Here is a 17,704-nt window from a genome sequence, read left to right on the forward strand (position 1 = left end):
TGACCTCAAAATAGTGATGCAATAGCGGGTAACCTCCTGGATTGACTATTGCAATACTCTATGTGGGGCTGCCTTTGTACGTAGTTTGGAAACTCCAATTAGTTCAGAATGCAGCAGCCAGACTGGTCCCTGGAGTAACACAGAGAGACCATATTATGCCTGTTTTGAAACAATTGCACTGGCTGCCGATATGTTTCTGGGAAAATATAAAGTGCTGGTTATTACCTTTAAAGCCCTGAACAGCTTAGGCCCGAGTTACCTCAGAGAGCACCTTCTTCTGCATGATCCCCACTGCACATTAAGGTCATCTGAGGAGGTATGTCTCCAGTTACCAACAGCTCATCTGGTGGCGACTCAGAGGCGTGCCTTCTCTATAGCTGCTCTGGGGCTGTGAAATGCTCTCCCTGCAGAAATCTGTAATTTGAATTCTCTATTAGCCTTCAGTAGAGCCCTTAAAACGTATCTATTTGGCCTGGCCTTGCTGTGTTTTTAAATCGGTTTTAATATTTTAACCCAGTTTCAGGGTTTTTAATTACTGTGACTGGTTAATTGTTGTTTTAAAATGTTTTTAAATTGTTAATTGTTGTTATATTGTTTTTTAATTTTTGTTTTAACTCTTTATTGTTTTAATGGTTTGTTTTAATTGTAAACCGCCCTGAGCCATTTTGGAAGGGCAGTATAAAAATAATAATAATAATGTTGTTTGTAATAGACATGACTCCACTTTCACAAATACTAAACAAAACAGGCCTTGGATACCAAACATCTAAAACATCAAGTCAAATCAACCATCTGCTGTACATGGACGATCTGAAGTTGTATGGAAAGTCCCAGTCAGAAATTGAATCACTGCTAAACGCTGTCTGTACATTCAGTAGTGATATAGCAATGGAGTTTGGACTAGAGAAGTGTGCTGCATTAATAATGAACAGAGGAAAAGTAAGAAAAACAGAAGGAATAGAACTGCCCAATGGAAGCAAAATCAAGAACCTGGAAGAGAAAGAACATTACAAATACTTGGGCATTCTCCAGGCTGATAACATCGCACACACTGAAGTTAAAAGAAAAATGGGAAGTGAATACATCAGGAGAGTTAGAAAAATCCTCAAGTCCAAACTCAATGGTGGGAACACCATACAAGCCATAAACACCTGGGCTATACCTGTTATCAGATACACTGCAGGAATAATAGACTGGACCCAGGCAGAGCTAGAGATGCTAGATTGTAAGACCAGGAAAATCATGACCATCAATCATGCTCTGCACCCTCACAGTGATATAGATAGGCTATACCTCCCTTGCAGCTCAGGTGGAAGAGTAATGCTGCAAGTCCATCAAACAGTAGGGGAGGAGAAAAGAGGCCTTGAAGAAAATATCAAGGACAGTGAAGAAGATGCACTTCAAATGGTCAATAACGCGAAACTATCAAGGGCGTATCTAGGGTGGGGCAGGCAGGGCACGTGCCCCGGGTACCACTGGAAGGGAGGCGCCATTTTTAAGATGAATTTTTTTTAAAAAAAAAAAATTGCCACTGAAGACAAAATGGCCACCAGGCATGCTCAAATGACCTCTGTGAGGCCCTAGGCCAGGGGTGGGGAACCTTGGCACTCCAGCTGTTCTTGAACTACAACTCCCACCATCCCCAGCCACAATAATTGTGACTGGGGATGATGGGAGTTGTAGTTCAACAACAGCTGGATTGCCAAGGTTCCCCACCCCTGCCCTAGGCCATGCCAGGCCTCACAGTGGCCATTTGAGCAGGCGTGGCAGCCATTTTATTTGCAGTGGCCATTTTTAAAATATATATATTTAAAAATGGCCACCACACATGCTCAAATGGTCCCTGCGAGGCCCTAGGCCTTGCCAGGCCTCACAGAGGCCATTTGAACATGCATGGCAGTCTCCAAAATGGCCACCATGCCAATCTTTGCAGGCCCAAACAGGCCTGAAAATCAGCCCAGGACGGGCTGCGGCGGTGAATTAAGAGGCCGGTGGGGGAACCTTTGCAGGCACCCCCCACACACACACACAGAGCCTTCAGAAAGTGCCCCGAAGGGGCTACAGGGGAAAAAAACTTTTTTATTTGATATAATATATAAGTTACTGTACACATATTCAGTTTGGCACTATGTACAGAGAATCAGGGCTTGTGTATACTGAGCTGAAGCTTATGAGCTAGGACTGTATTCATTTGCTCTTACTTTGCTTCTTGTGAGAAGTGAGTTAAATGTGATGTCTTAATAATAGGGCTATTAATGGTGAGTTTGTCTTTGAATCAGTGTGAAATCTATAGTATTAAGGCCACTGGGAGTTTCTTGCTCTCGTTCTCTCATTTTAACTGTCTTTTCTGAAATACTAGAATATATTCCAAGCAGTGACACAGTTTACTCTGGATATCCTTCAATTATTTTCAGCGTATCTGGGAAAAGTCAAATTCTTCATTTATTTTTAAAACTTATGTAACAGTGATGCTACAATGCATAGTAGAGAATTAGACAGGCACTTCTGTTTAGTTTTCCAAGTACACCTCCACATAGTAGTTGGGTATTTCATGAGCCCCAGCATACTGAAATTTGTAGTTTTCCAACATTATTTGGTCTGCTTATGTGCATTGCTAAATAGTTTTTGCAATATTAACATATTAATGAGCTTGACTTGTATTTTTGAACTGATATTATGGTAAAGTTATCTGAAAGATGGGTGTCAGATGTTTGGACAGGGGGTGCAATTTCAGTGCTTGCCCTAGGCACTATTTTTTCTAGATACCCCTCTGGAAACTATTCAACACCAATGAAACAAAGCAGGCCTACAAGAAAGAACAAGTAAAGAACTGAGCAGAAAAATGGAAAAATAAGCCACTGCATGGTCAATATTTCCACAATATAAGTGGAAAATCAGACATCACCAAGACCTGGCAATGGCTTAAGAATGGCAACTTGAAGAAAGAAGCAGAGGGTTTAATACTGGCTGCACAAGAACAGGCACTAAGAACAAATTCAATAAGAGCAAAAGTAGAAAAGTCAACAACAAACAGCAAGTGCCGTCTTTGTAAAGAATCAGATGAAACCGTGGACCACCTAATCAGCTGTTGTAAAAAGATCGCACTGACTACAAACAAAGGCATGACAAGGTAGCAGGGATGATACACTGGAACATTTGCAAAAAAATACAAGCTAACTGTAGCCAAACATTGGTGGGACCATAAAATTGAAATAGTGGTAGAAAATGAAGATGCAAAAATATTATGGGACTTCCAACTACAAACAGACAAACATCTGCCACACAATACACCAGATATAACTGTAGTGGAGAAGAATGAAAAACAAGTCAAAATAATTGACATAGCAATACCAGGAGAGAGCAGAATAGAAGAAAAAGAAGTAGAAAAAAATCACAAAACACAAAGATGTACAAATTGAAATTGAAAGGCTGTGGCAGAAGAAGACAGAAATCATTCCAGTGGTAATTGGCACCCTAGGTGCAATTCCAAAACAACTTGAAGAGCACCTCAACACCATAGGGGCCACAGAAATCACCATCAGCCAATTACAGAAAGCAACTTTACTGGGAACAGCCTATATTCTGTGACGATATCTATAATAACAGCAACAAGATTGATAATAAAATTCAGCCACCCCACGTCCTTGTGGAGGACTCAATGTCTGGATAAAACAAACCAGGTCAATAATACCTGTCTGACTGTGTAAATAAATAATAATAATAAATGGAAGTCATTGCTGCTGTTTCAACGAATCTTGATTTTTGATACAGTTGATTTTAATCTGATCATTTTGTATATATTGCTTTATTTTTTATATGTTGTTCTCCACTTGGATGTTTTAAAGGAAGGCCAGAGAGAAAGTTTAAAATACATCAATGAACAAACTAAGGCTATGCACATGACCGTGCGGGAGGGCAGGCGAGTAGGGGGAGGGCAGAATCAAACTCACCTACCCCTACCCCCCCTGATGATCAGGTAAATGCTGCTGGTAGTGTGCAAGGATTCACACTCCAAGCAGCGCGAATCCGCAGAGGTCAGGACGTCATGGCCTCTGTCTGTCCCACACTGCACTGTCTGATGTGCACAGTGCATTGGAGGATACCCCCATGAGTCGGGCACTCTAGGTGCCCAACTCTGTACATGCGCATGCTGCAGGCAGCCCTAGCAGACACACAACTCTGGTGCTGGGTTTAAGGGCGCAACCTGGGTTAGGCTGCTCATTTGAATAGGCTTGCTGTGTTGCGCTCTCTTGTATATACTAGGAACATATTACAACTCTCTACTAGGTTGTAATATATTTAGAATTGTTTAGTGAATCTGTAGTTAGGTTTCACTCTGTATTGAAGTACATTGAATCTTCCAATTTTACTTAGTGTGTTTGTTGCTGAATGAAAATGCTTTGTTAAGAGTTCTGTATCGACTTGGAAATATTTTGTGTAAATGCTACAAGCTCTCACATAGGGGAATCAGGGAGCACCTACCAAATATGGCAGCTAGAATTAGAGCACAAAAAGGAAGAATTAATTGTTTTTGCCATCTTCCATGAATTAGCACTATGACTATTTGCATCGTGATAACAGTGCTAAGAACTTTATTGAACATGATCCCATGGAACATGGAATTTCCCAGAGATTTTAAATGTCAGAATGCAAAATAAATTTTATAGTTTAAATTCCTAAAATGTGTAAGAATGTTCAAGGGAAGCCAAAGAAGCTTCTGTAAGAGAAGTGAAATTCTCACTTTCTTAGATCCAGCTGGGACTAAAAATGGTGCTCTTAAAGTATGTAAACTGTACAGACGTAACTGTATTGATTGAATGATTGAATTTATATACCGCCTAATATCCACTCTAGACCGTGGAACTAATGGAACTAATGCTTGCCATGTGGATGACTCCTGATTAATTCCTACAGAAACAACTAAACCTGTGTTAATATGAATACATTCTGTGACACTATTTATAAAGAAAAATCTGCTAAACCTTGTGCGAACAGTAAATAACAAGAAAGTAGGCCTGCGTTTATCATAAAGGTTGTTAGCTTTTATGCCCTCTTTAAGTACCATTAGTTTAGCTCATTCCATAAAGCCAGCTCAGATATAAAGATGCAAATGTGTGAAAGGAACATATGTATTCAGGATTTTAATGTTAATGGTATAACATTAAATAAAATGTTTCAGCACCAAATCATCATGTAAAGTTGCTATGGCAACATAGATATAAACCTATGTATAAGCAACAAGAGCTTATACATCAATTAGTGCTTTAGAGATATAATTTACATTGAGTGTTGTGCTATAAAATTCAGTTGATAAATGCTATTTATTTCTAAGAATCAAAATTTTATTCATAGACATAAGCACGCTAATGTGTATCAAATCTTCAGATTGTTGTTTGCTATTTTTCTCGCTAATTTAACTTCTTTCTTATCATTAGGGAATTCAGTCTTTAAAACGCTTTAAGCATCATAGAAAGTGCAGAGGAGGTTGGAGCCAATTTCAGAATGCATCACAATTTATTATCAATATTTTAATGAAAACAATATCACAGCAATGTCACTTCAGTCATTACCAGAATGGATAAAATGTGTACATTTTAAAGTGGGAGTTTGCAAGGTAGCTCTGCTCCCCACACAGCCTATGTGTGCTATGATCATGCCCCACCGTAACCATGTTCAACACTTGCATGCAGAGGCAAGCACTGAATGTGGGGAGAGACCCTCCCTGTGATTAAGAATCCTGGCCACCCAGGGGTTTTAGTCACTAGCAGGAGCAATCCTTACATTCAGCATTTACCTTTGCAGACAAACACTGAACATAGAAGTGATGGGGGGGCATTGCCACAGTGTGCACCATGTGCAGGCTGTAGCTAGCTAGTGCTTCTGTTCTCCCCGCTCATGCATTTACCATCCATGGATGATGAAAACATGACTAAGGCATGGTATATTCAGTGCATGGTATATTCTTGCCATTGGGTAAGGCTCTCACTTTCTTCCATCCTGATGCTTTCATAGCATGAAGGTGGGGAAAAGAAAAGAAAAAGAATAAAAGCTTTAAAAAAATGAAAGGAGACGCAAGTTTTGGGCAGTATATAAGTAAGTAAGTAAGTAAGTAAGTAAGTAAATAAATAAATAAATAAGATTGGGGGAAATGGACAGAAGCGACCTAAGAAGTATAGCATTCTAAAAAGGAGTGATGGTGAAGACAGAGCTGTAGCTCAGTCGAAGAGCGTCTCTTTTGCATGCATAAGACGGAGGTACTTATTGTGCGGGGTCAGAACTCGGGAGACGATTCTGATCTGCTGGTTCTGGATAGGGTCACGCTTCCCCAGAAGGAACAGGTATGCAGTCTGGGGGTGCTTCTGGATCCGAACCTCTCCCTGCTGTCCCAGGTGGAGGTGGTGGCCAGAGGTGCTCTTTTTCAGCTTTGGCTGATATGCCAGCTGCGTCCGTTTCTTGAGATGAACGACCTCAAAATGGTAGTACATATGCTGGTAACCTCTAGGCTTGATTAGTGTAATGCGCTCTCTGTGGGGCTGCCTTTGTATGTAGTCCAGAAACTGCAGTAGGTTCAAAATGCGGCAGACAGGTTGGTTTCTGGGTCATAGGAAAGACCGTATTACTCCTGTGTTGAAAGAACTACACTGGCTGCCAATATGTTTCCGGGCAAAATACAAGGTGCTGATTATTACTTATAAAGCTGTAAACAGCTTAGGCCCAGGGTATTTAAGAGAATGTCATCTTCGTCATGAGCCCCACCGCCTGTTAAGATCATCTGGAAAGATTCGTCTGCGGGTGCCGCCAACTCATTTAGTGGCTACTCGGAAAAGGGCCTTCTCTGTTGCAGCCCCTGGACTTTGGAATGCACTCCCTGTTGAGATAAGACCCTCCCCATCTCTGGCAACTTTTAAAATGGCACTGGAGACACATTTATTCACCGTGGCTTTTAATTAGATCTATGGTTCTAAAAAGAATATTATTTTTTAATACTGGGTTTTAAAATGTTTAAAAACTTTTAATGTTTTACATGATTTTAATTGTTAAATGATTTTTATGTTTTAAATTGTTTTAATTGTAAACCGCCCAAAGACGCAAGTTTTGGGAGGTATAGAAACATAATAAAGAAATAATAAAAAATAATAATAAGGTCCCAGGTTCAGCCCTTCATATCTCCAAGCAGGGCTGGGAAGGACCCCAGCTGAAATCCTGGAGAGCAACTGCCAGTCAGTATTGATGTAACTGTTGTCTAACGAAGGAGAGGCCTGCTTTCTGTTCTCTTAGAGTTTGCCTCTTTTAATGAAAGCCACTATTTTTATGGAAGCCACTCGTTCATTCGCTTCAAGGCTCAACAAGTCCTTAGTTCATTGATCCATGCCAGAGTTATAGTGGTGGGGGGAAGTTAAGAAGAACCACAGTCCACAAACAGCCCAGAATTATTGCCATGGCCTTTCCTCAGGGCAGTTTTGGAACTAGTCCAAATCCACAAACCGTATAAATCCAAGTTGCCCTCAGTGAGTTATATTTACTCCTCACACAAGGTTTCACCGGTTCTCCATAGATGGAATCTCATATGAACTGAATCAGTTACTTCTACAGTATAGGGTTTAATCAGGAGTATATTGGATCAGGGTTGTTGCCTAGACAACACTGGCCATGCCTCAATTTTGCTGAATGAGGCATGTCCACAATCCAGCAAACTAGATGGCAGGTCTTAAATACTGTCCCAGGTGAAGCTTCAATTCTCTGATTCCACAGTCGACCCTTAGCTAGAAGAGGTGATGCGTGTCTTCGAGGCCCACTAGGCATGATGCCAAACATGTTATTTGATCTTGCAGATCCATTTTAATTGTAAATAGCAGCTGCTGGGATGGGGAGGCAGTGATTACGATTAGGATCACGGTGCACACAGAGGGAGAATTTACCTTTTTTCATATCACACCATGATCCTGACAAAAACATTCCCCTCCAGCAGCTGCTATTTGTCTCATGAGGGAAGCTTGCCATTAGTCCAATGGTGACTTTCCTCCTGAGGCAAACGGGAGGCATAGGGAGCATTTTCGTCAGGACCATGGTGTGGGGGTAGGGTAAACACTCCCTCCTCATTACAGTACCAATCTGGACCCCATCCCCACACAGTTGCTATGTATTTACAGAGCCGGGTCTCACGATCAGTGAGACCCGGTTTAGAAGGGTGAGCGGGGAGAGCAGGCTAAGCCCACTCTCTCCGCACATAAGCAGGGAGGGAGCCCTGGGCGGCCGGATCGGCTGCCCACATGATTGCCGGCTCCGTTACGGAGCCGGCAGGGGCTGGGGAGCTCGGGGGCTGTGCGGCCCCTGGAAGGTCTAGTATGCCCTGCGCAAGCGTGCAGGGCATACTGGAGAGATCCCTGGAGCCGGGAGGTGACTTTTCACCTCCACTCCGGGGGTCAACTCGTGAGGAACTGCGGCATGGAGCCGCGCTGCAGCTACTCACAATCTTTAAAAACAGGTTTGCGGAGTGCTCGCTCCGCAAACCTGGTTTTAGGGGAGGGGTACTTAGGCGGGTTACCCATCTAGGCACCACCAGGCTTGCAGCCGAGCCCGGTGGTTCACACGATGGGGCAAAATCGGGCTAGCCTTCACTAGCTCGATTTCGCCCCATCGTGTGAATAGCCTCAATGTTTAGAAATGAACACACAAGGGTGAATGACACAATCACAGCAACACGTCTGGTTTGGCCCTTCTTTCTTTTTGTGTGTAGATTGCCAACCAACCTAACATCTGAGCTCAAACAGAAATACAGCCTCTGCGGTTGTGTTTCCTGGCAGCCACTATGCCATGTCTATGCCTGCTGCTACTATCATTGCCATCTTATGCCCTCCAAGCCCTGATCTTGATAACAAAACAATACCAGTAGAAACAAGTCTCCAGGGGCCTAGCCCATGAATTGCTTCCTCTTCTCTAGCTGCATGCATGGGACCCAAGAAGCACAGTCCCCATATGCAGGTGCAGAATAGGGCAAGAGTACAGAGTTTACATACGAGATGTCCCAAATTCAATCCCTAGCTGTGGTCTCATAATATGGAATGTACCATTGAAGGGCCTTGTAATGGAACAGTCTTAGTTTCTTCTGTTGTGCTCTGGGCATCATTAAACTCTGAGATGAATGGGCGCGGTTGCTGTATCTTTATTTATTCTTTATTTATTAGTTATGTGTTATGGGATACTGCTGAAAGGAAAGGAAAGTTGTTTTATCTGCCTTCCTATTTTTGCTGATTGCGGTCCCGAAAGCAAAACATATCAGAGCATGGATACCTGAATGAGTACTCCGCCCTGAGTCCTATTTAGAAATAATGAATTGTGCTCCCTAGGAGGAAGTGCTAGGCAAAAACATAATATGCATACCTAAGGCAATTCAGTGAAATAGCCAATATGAGGGAGTAGACAGTTAGAGACTTCTCCCCACAAAAGTACAAATACTAACCCATATGCCCTCTTTGTTTATAGTCTTCCAAGTCACCTCCTAATTCTGGGCTGCTTTTTAGTAGTATGATTTGTGTAGGAGAAGAATGGCAGTTCAGGCTCCAAATAGCAGAGCAAAACCAGTGTGATGAGAACGCAGCAAAGCAAGAGGTCTTGAGACAGTTCTTTAGTATTGAAGAACTGCAAGGATTTATTTAAAGAAAAAGTTACAAACAAATGTGAAAGAACCTGAAGCTTATTTCAGCTGTGGCTCATGGCTGAAGAGAGAGACCAAGAGGCTCTCCACACGAGCAGTGGCTCTGCAGGGAGAGCCTGCGCTCCCTGCAGATAAGCAGGAAGCCATCCCTGGGCAGCCAGATTGGCCGCCCACACAACTACTGGTTCCATCATACAGCCGTTTGGGGTGGCAGGGACTGGGGGCCACCCAGCCCCCGGAAGTCCTAGGATGCCCTATACAACTGTGCGAGGCATCCTGGGGAGACCCCTCAGGCCAGGAGGCTTGTTGTAGCCTCCCAGTTGGGGGTCTACTCATGTATCGCAAAGGCACAAAGCTGCAGCACGGTGGCACACGATCAGTAAAAAGCGGTTAGCAGAGTGCTCATTCTGCTAACCTCATTTTAGGGGAGGGGTTCCTAGGCAGGCTAGCTGCCATTGAACCACCAGGTTCGCCCATGAGCCTGGTGGTTCTCACTAGGCTGGGCTGGGCTCCCTTAGCCTGGTTTCTCTCCATCATGAGAATCACCTGCAAAACAAACAGCCATCTCTGGACAGACAAAATGGAGACTAACACTGGGAAAACAAAGATGGGAGGAGTCCAGCACTTTTATCCATGACCCTAACCGTCCCCCCCCCCACACCGTGGTCACCCTGAGACATTGCAGCTGAGAGCTGATGCTGCCAGAGTCCTAGCTGCAACAATTTTAAATTATTTTATTTTAATATTGTAATAATTTAGTTGTTGTGTGGTGTTTGTGTTTTTAAACTACCCAGAGATGTTTATGTTGTGTGGAATAGAAACACACACACACACACACATTTGGAATTATTTCACAAAAGTTCAAAATCACCTTTGCAAAATTAAAGCTCTCCCTTTAATTTACAAATATACAGATCCTATTTGGAATTCCCTCCAGTTTGCACATTACATAGGAACATAGGTAGCTGCTATATACCGAGTCAGACCCTTGGTCCATCTAGCTCAGTATTGTCTATGCAGACTGGCTGCAGCTTCTCCAAGGTTGAAGGCAAGAATCTCTTGTCAGCCCTATCTTGGAGATGCCAGGGAAGGAACTTGGGCTCTGTACTTCTCAGAGCGCCCCCATCCCATCTTATAGTGTTTACATGCAGTCATCCATTCATATACAACCAGAGCAGTCCCTGCTTAGCAAAGGAGACAGGTCATGATTGCTATCACAAGATCAGCTCTCCTCCCATAGACCAGCTCTCCTTGCATAGACCACTGGTGTGGTCACACCACAACTACCAGTTGCAGTATGGGGGTAGAACATGGCTCATCTGCTCAGATCTCATCAGCAGACCATTATGTCAAACAGCTTTTTGCTTTCCTTTTTTAATGTTGTAAATCATTTTCATTTTAGATTGTTATTGGTTCTTCACATCAGACCACATGAATGTGTATTATTAAACACATGAAATGAATATCGGTGGTAGGTGGCTTAAAATTATTGCCTGTTTCAGTGATGACAGATATTTGTTCCTCTTATTAAATAATCCCATCCCACCCCCAGAGTTGGCCCTACAATCTAAGTGCTATTTGGCAGAAATTAATGGAACAACTATGCCAAAAAGAACACATCTTCAGAAACAGGCATTTAGCCAGAGAGAGGGTTTTCCATCATGTACCTGACAACTATATAGAACAATAGCTCACATCTTTGGCAAGTGACACGTACTATGCTTCCATGCATTGTTATGCACTCTGCATTGGCAAGAGTAGGATGAGTAGAAATTGGCCAGGAGGGCTACATGTCTCTTCATCTGCCTTAACTTCCATGTCTTTGTCGAAATGCATATCATCCTTTGCTGCTTCCCAGGCCTTCCAATGTAACTGTCAAACTCTCCAGTAGATTTGAAGGAGGAAGAACGCTGCTCTCATCTGACTTACATGACAGCAACAAAACTCACCCTACTTGCTTAGAGAACAAGAAAATCCAGGCAGCATGCTGAGCAAATGACGGGAGAATAGAGCAGCGTTGGTACATTCTAATGTCATGAAGGTGTTGGTTTTTTAAATCTTTCTAAAAGTTTAAAGCTAAATAAAGTTCAGCAGTGCTCATTCAAAACAGCCCATGTTGTCTTCTGAGCAGCTTTAAACTCTAGTATTTATCTAAAGAACTTAATATGAACTTTGCTCGGGATGCTGTCACCAGAGAAAAAATGATCCAAAACAAATAGTGCGGGAATGATGGTTTCAATAACAACAGCCCTGTGTAACTGTATGCATTCCTTTTTATAAAGGGCATTTCAGGATGGGCTTAATCACCAAGTGATGATAAAAATAACATTGTTCAGAGTCTGTGGAAAGGTTGAAAAGTCAGACCATTAGAAAAATCGATAGAACAATAAGCCATTTAAATGTGGGGAAAATTAATTCTTAATCATAATTGATCCAAGAGTGGGTAACAGGTCGGGGGACATTTTTAAAGCAAACATGTCTTCATCTTGTTTTAAAAGAAAGCTTTCTTTGAAAGGTGATGTCCCCTAAAATTTGGAACATCCTTTTTATACTTCAGGCTGGAAAGAAAGGAGGTTGTACAAATAATCTGACAATTAACTCTCATGAGCTGACTCTCATAATGAACTCTGCTTAGTTGTAGAAACTCTAGGGACTTGGATATTGCACTTCAGGTAGCAAGGGATACATTTGGGGCCAGCTACAAGTTTGAGGGAACTCTGGGCAAAGTGCTTCCTACTGGCAGATTGGTGGCACAGCCACCTACATTGGTGGCACAGCCACCTACATTCATCCCCTGCCCCACCAACAAGCTTACTTGACATTGGGAGGAGAAGAAGAGAGGAGGATGAGGAGGAGCAGAACCCTTGGAGAGGTGAAAATTGCAGTGTTGATGAGACAAGAGAGAGGTGGAAATGATGAGCAGCTGAAGCATGTGCACCATTTGAATTATCCTCAGTGTCTGTCCTGATCTCAAGTGGTACATGCTTTTCTGCCACCCAGCACATTTGCTATGCCTTCTGCTCCTCTGCTTCATGTGGCCACTGCAGCAGGCAGTGAAAGGAAGGGCATCAAAAGTGGCAGAAGCAGTGAGAAGAGGGGAAAGTGCCAGAAGGTTGGAGTGTGCATGCTATTTGAATTTAAATACCTCAGATCTGCATACCCTTTTTACAGATGGGAGTTTCAGATTTCATCTTGAATTTAAGCTCTGTTTTGGTTAAGTTTATTTGATCGCTTGTCCAGAGGTTCAGACACTAAGTGGGACAAGTCTTCTGTATGCTTAGCAGTTGTGCAGAAGAGTTGCATTGGGTGGATGCAACTGTTCTCACCTTTGAGCAAATCAGGCAACCATGTCGCTAATCAAAGAATGAGGTAATAACTGACATGCTAGTTCAGATTCAAACATTCTCATTGTTTCCCCCCCTAATTTAAGTTTACTTTTTGCACCAAGAAAGTCAATAAGTGTAACACAGCCTGACCATGCAAATTTACAAATCTTCATTCTCACATCTCAAAGGACTCAGGTCTCATCCCTTAAAACTGCAAGAAAATCGAAGGAACAAAATGAAATTACAGGATTTGTTTTGCTGCAAAGTATCATTGCATTTCTGTTTAAACTGAAATACTTATGGAGGTAGTGGCACACGCTTTAAGGCCATTCACATGACTGGAGGCAGGGAGGATGCATAAATGGCAGGGGAGGGGAATGGAGCTGAGATTACCTTCCTCCCAGACTATTCCTGGCTTACCTGAGCCACATGACTCTGGCGTTCACACGCACGGATCTCCCAGGAGCCATGCAGCGTTGGGTACCACACAACGTGCATGATGCAGTGGTGGAATTCCTTGGGGGATAGACTCTAGGCACTCATCTCTGTGTTCACTCAGACTGCAAACAGCCCAGGCAGTTACACAAGCAGTGCAGACTAACTCAGGCTGGGCTTCCCTAGCCTGGGTTAGACTGCGTGTGAGAACAGCCTCATGTCACTTCAGCACAGTCAGTGGGTTTGATGCAGAGTGAGTGGGCCTCACATCTTGGACTATAGCCCTTTGGTTCTGTCCTTTCATGATGATTATTACTAAATGGGAAAATAGCCTGTTTAACTTGGTAGTGCAAAACACAACTAAATCACTGATGCTTCATTCTTCATTATGCTGAAATCACAGTAGGGTCTTACCTACCGTGACAACAATAAAATATATTGATTTCCTTCCTTTCCATCTATGGAAAGACACTATTATGCACAGATGTCAGCACAGAGCCCTAAATGCAAAACCAATTTTAATAACACAAATGTGTGAAAATGCAATGAAGCAGAATTAAAATGGGGATGTTCACACAAATACTTTACTGTGAGCTACTGCAAAAACTACACTGAAATGCTCCTTCATCTAGAGTATACATTTCTAAATAGCATACAAGTATACACCTGTACACATGCACAACATTATGTCTAATTGGGCTTTAAAGTATTTTAGGTATACTGTACAGCACTTTGGTGACTTTGGCTGGAAAGTAGCCTACAACATTAAAAATAAATAAAATAAATGATAAATAGTTATGGAGAGGAGGACAGAGAATTTGTTATGGAGATGTTATCTTCAGTGTTATCTACATGGACAATCTAATATAGACTCTGGCTTTTAGTCACAAAATCGAATGTTGTCATAAATCCTTTCTTAAATTTCAGTCATAGAAAAAGTTGCTTTCTTATCAAACCCCATACTTACATATAATTCTGTATAGGAGTGATCATCATACACAGGCTGATCTTGTCTCCTCAATAAGCTTTGTGCTTTGAATTCATTTCTATTTAGGACCAAACTAGATAAGTATACTTAGCAGTATAGAAGAAATACTAGTGTTCTTAACGTTTTTCATATAAAGTGAGAGTAGCTTTGTCATCAGAGAGAGCTCCTCAAATCTCTTTCACTCTCTCATTTAAGTGGTACAACAGGAGATGGTAAAAAGATAGGTATCTTTTTATTGGCTTCTGATGAATTTGCATTAATTCGAAACTTCGATATGGCTTGATTTTGGCCCCTCATTCGAACGTTGTGAACATGACCTTTTCTAGCTGCATTATTTCATCTCACACACTCATCATGAGAAATTAACAAGTCTCTGTTGCTTATATTGCAATGAGCTTTTAAAGCATTATCATGCACTTTAGACAACCAACAGAACTCCTTTCCCCATTCTTCACGATGTTTTTGCATCCACCAGCCTTTTTTGCTGGATGTTGAGTGGAAGAAAAAGATGCCATGATGGTAGACAGTTAGGCTGTTCCACTCTGGGGAGAGACTTTTTCAGAAAGGGCCAAGCCTTCACCTGCCTAGCTGCTCTCTGCTCCACAAAGCCTAGCCTCCTCCCATCACCTGCAAGGGCAAAGGTGAACTTTTGGCTCCAAAAACAAGCTTCAGTTGTAGCACCAGAGTGCAGTCTGCTATCCAGCCTGCAGGACTGAAGAAGACTGATTTCTAGAGGCCTCCAAAATGAAGCCAACCTCTTCATTGTGTGTACACTGCAGTCACTGACTGGCCTACCTCCGAGTGTTGAAAATATAGAAAAAAACTGCGTTCTTTATTAAGTTGATAAAGAACAGGTACATGTTAATGCTAAATGAAGAACAGTTCTTTGAAATAACATCAACAAATATTTATATACCGTTTTTCAACGGTAGAGTTTCCAAAGACGTTTACAGAGAGAGAGAGGAAAGAAAGAAAGAAAGAAAGAAAGATGGCGTCTTCTCCCCAAAGGGCTCAGAATGTTAAAACAAACAAACACATAGACACCAACAACAGCAGCTGGAAGATGCTGTGCTGGAGCTGGAAAGGGCCGGTTACCCTCCTCCGCTAAATATAGAGAATCACTACGTTTAAAAGGTACCTCTTTGCCCAGTTAGCAATGAAGATTGGGTGGCAAGCCTAACTCCTTGTGAAGCAGGCAAATCAAGGCATCTATGTTGCTTATCTCTCCTATAAATAAAATGCAGTTTATCACCTAAATACAGGCACTCCCCGAGTTACAGACACCTGACTTACAAATGACTCATATTCAAAACAAAGTTCCATAACATATTATATCAAGGAAGTCCCCAACTTACAAACATCAACTCACACATACAAACTGGTCATCACTCTTAGGAACTACATGCATTCTGAGTTATGAAGCTCAGACTTATAAATGAACTTTAGTTGTAAGTTTGTAAATTCAAAATGCAAGGTGCCTGATTTAGGCCAGAAAGCAGTCACTGAGTGCTATTAATATGAGGCAGCCTAACACTCTTAAAGAAGTCAGTTCTGTTACTCTATTGAAGACTACAACAATCAGATCATCCAAGGAGCATATCAGATAGGAAGAAAAAGTAGAGTGAATAACTGACAGCATATTCAGTTCAATGAATACAAATAATTATACAAAACAAAATTAACACATCAAAAACATGAGAGAGGCATAAGAATTAACAAAAAGCAAGGGAATTTGCAGAACTATGATAAAGTCTCCATTAATAAAATATGTGTTTTCAAACTTTGAGCTGAGTATATTTAATTCATAAATTTTGTAGAATTTAGTACACTAATTACACTACATCAGCTTGTAGGCTATTTACATGGCAATTAAGCATACAATGCCAGTGATCTGGTCAAATTAATGTAGGCCTCTACTTGAAAGTAGTCTGTACAAATAAATAATTCACAACCTTTTGAGTAGGCAACACTTAAGCAAACAGTTCTGCAGAGAAAGTTGTTCGGAATTCTCAGTGGCTTTGATGTGGATTTTTAAAAAAGATGATAAAAATGTGAAATGAAATAGACTCCAACCCTTTTATTATAGAATCAACTTCCAAGATAAAAGTTATGTCAACAGTGATGGGCAGAATGTATAAACATCAGTTGAGCTGTTGCAACATCCATAATTTTTTTTAATCTATGTCCTATCAAGCAATAGATCCACTTCTGAAATGGTTTTACTTTGTCTCATTCGCTTCGACTGCTTTCCTGTACAACTTTTCATTACACCAAGTCCAATCCATATGCTTCAGGTTGCAAATAGACAGAAGAAGCAGAAGGAAAACAAATGCATGTGAAGTGGGGCTTGTGTTGACATTTCACAAGAAGATGCACCCCATGATTTTTAACCAATCTCTAGTATAGACTTAACTTGTTGATGTAGAGCAGGGAAGCTGACATTCATAAGACTTGCTGTGCACTTGCAATCACCTGAATGCATGAAGAAGCTTAGTAGATTGATACCAAAAGGAATAAACAGAACTGGGGGTGATCAGGAGTCGCAGTTCATAAGAATGATGATAGAATCAGAACTATGAACATTTCATGTGGAAGGGAGGAATGCTAGGGCAGATATTCTGGCAAGCACATTGATGAATATGAAAAAAGAGAGAATATTCAGCTTTCTGATCACTCCCCACCCCCACACCCCTGTAGAGTAAATTAGATGTTAGAACCTAACGTGGAAGAGTATAAAATAACAAAATATTCATGTCTTGGCAGAGTATTCTACTGACGAAGATGTGTTCTGTGTAGTGCATTCTATTTCAGAAGTTACACAGTATCTGATGATGATGATGATGATGATGATGATGTTTTTCTTCCACTGAAAATCAGGTGCTATGCACACCATAATCTAAAATGCAATTACTTGAAAAGGATTACATGGAAATCAGTGGAATATGTTTCAGAGTTCCCAGGAGGCAGGGTAACCCTGACTGTTTAACAGCCAACCATTCCACCTGAGGCTGCTGAAGTGTAGTAATGTTAACTCGTGTTAATAAATAGAATATATGTATTTTGGATTCTATTTGCAAATCGCTCTGAGAACTTGTTAAATTGAAAATGATAAATGTTATTCAATTAATCAATAAAGGTGACTGTGCTTAGGGTTTCAACCACCATCTGCTATGCCAGTGACAGATCCATGTAGTTTTAGGCAAGATGTTACTTGGGCAATGTTGGGCAAGAAGTAAATGTCAATGTTGCCATTTGCCCAAGTTCATCTTGGGTGCAGCAGATTTGCCCCACCCAGCCTTG

Source organism: Hemicordylus capensis, chromosome 3, assembly GCF_027244095.1.
Source record: "Hemicordylus capensis ecotype Gifberg chromosome 3, rHemCap1.1.pri, whole genome shotgun sequence".
In the NCBI taxonomy this organism is placed as follows: domain Eukaryota; kingdom Metazoa; phylum Chordata; class Lepidosauria; order Squamata; family Cordylidae; genus Hemicordylus; species Hemicordylus capensis.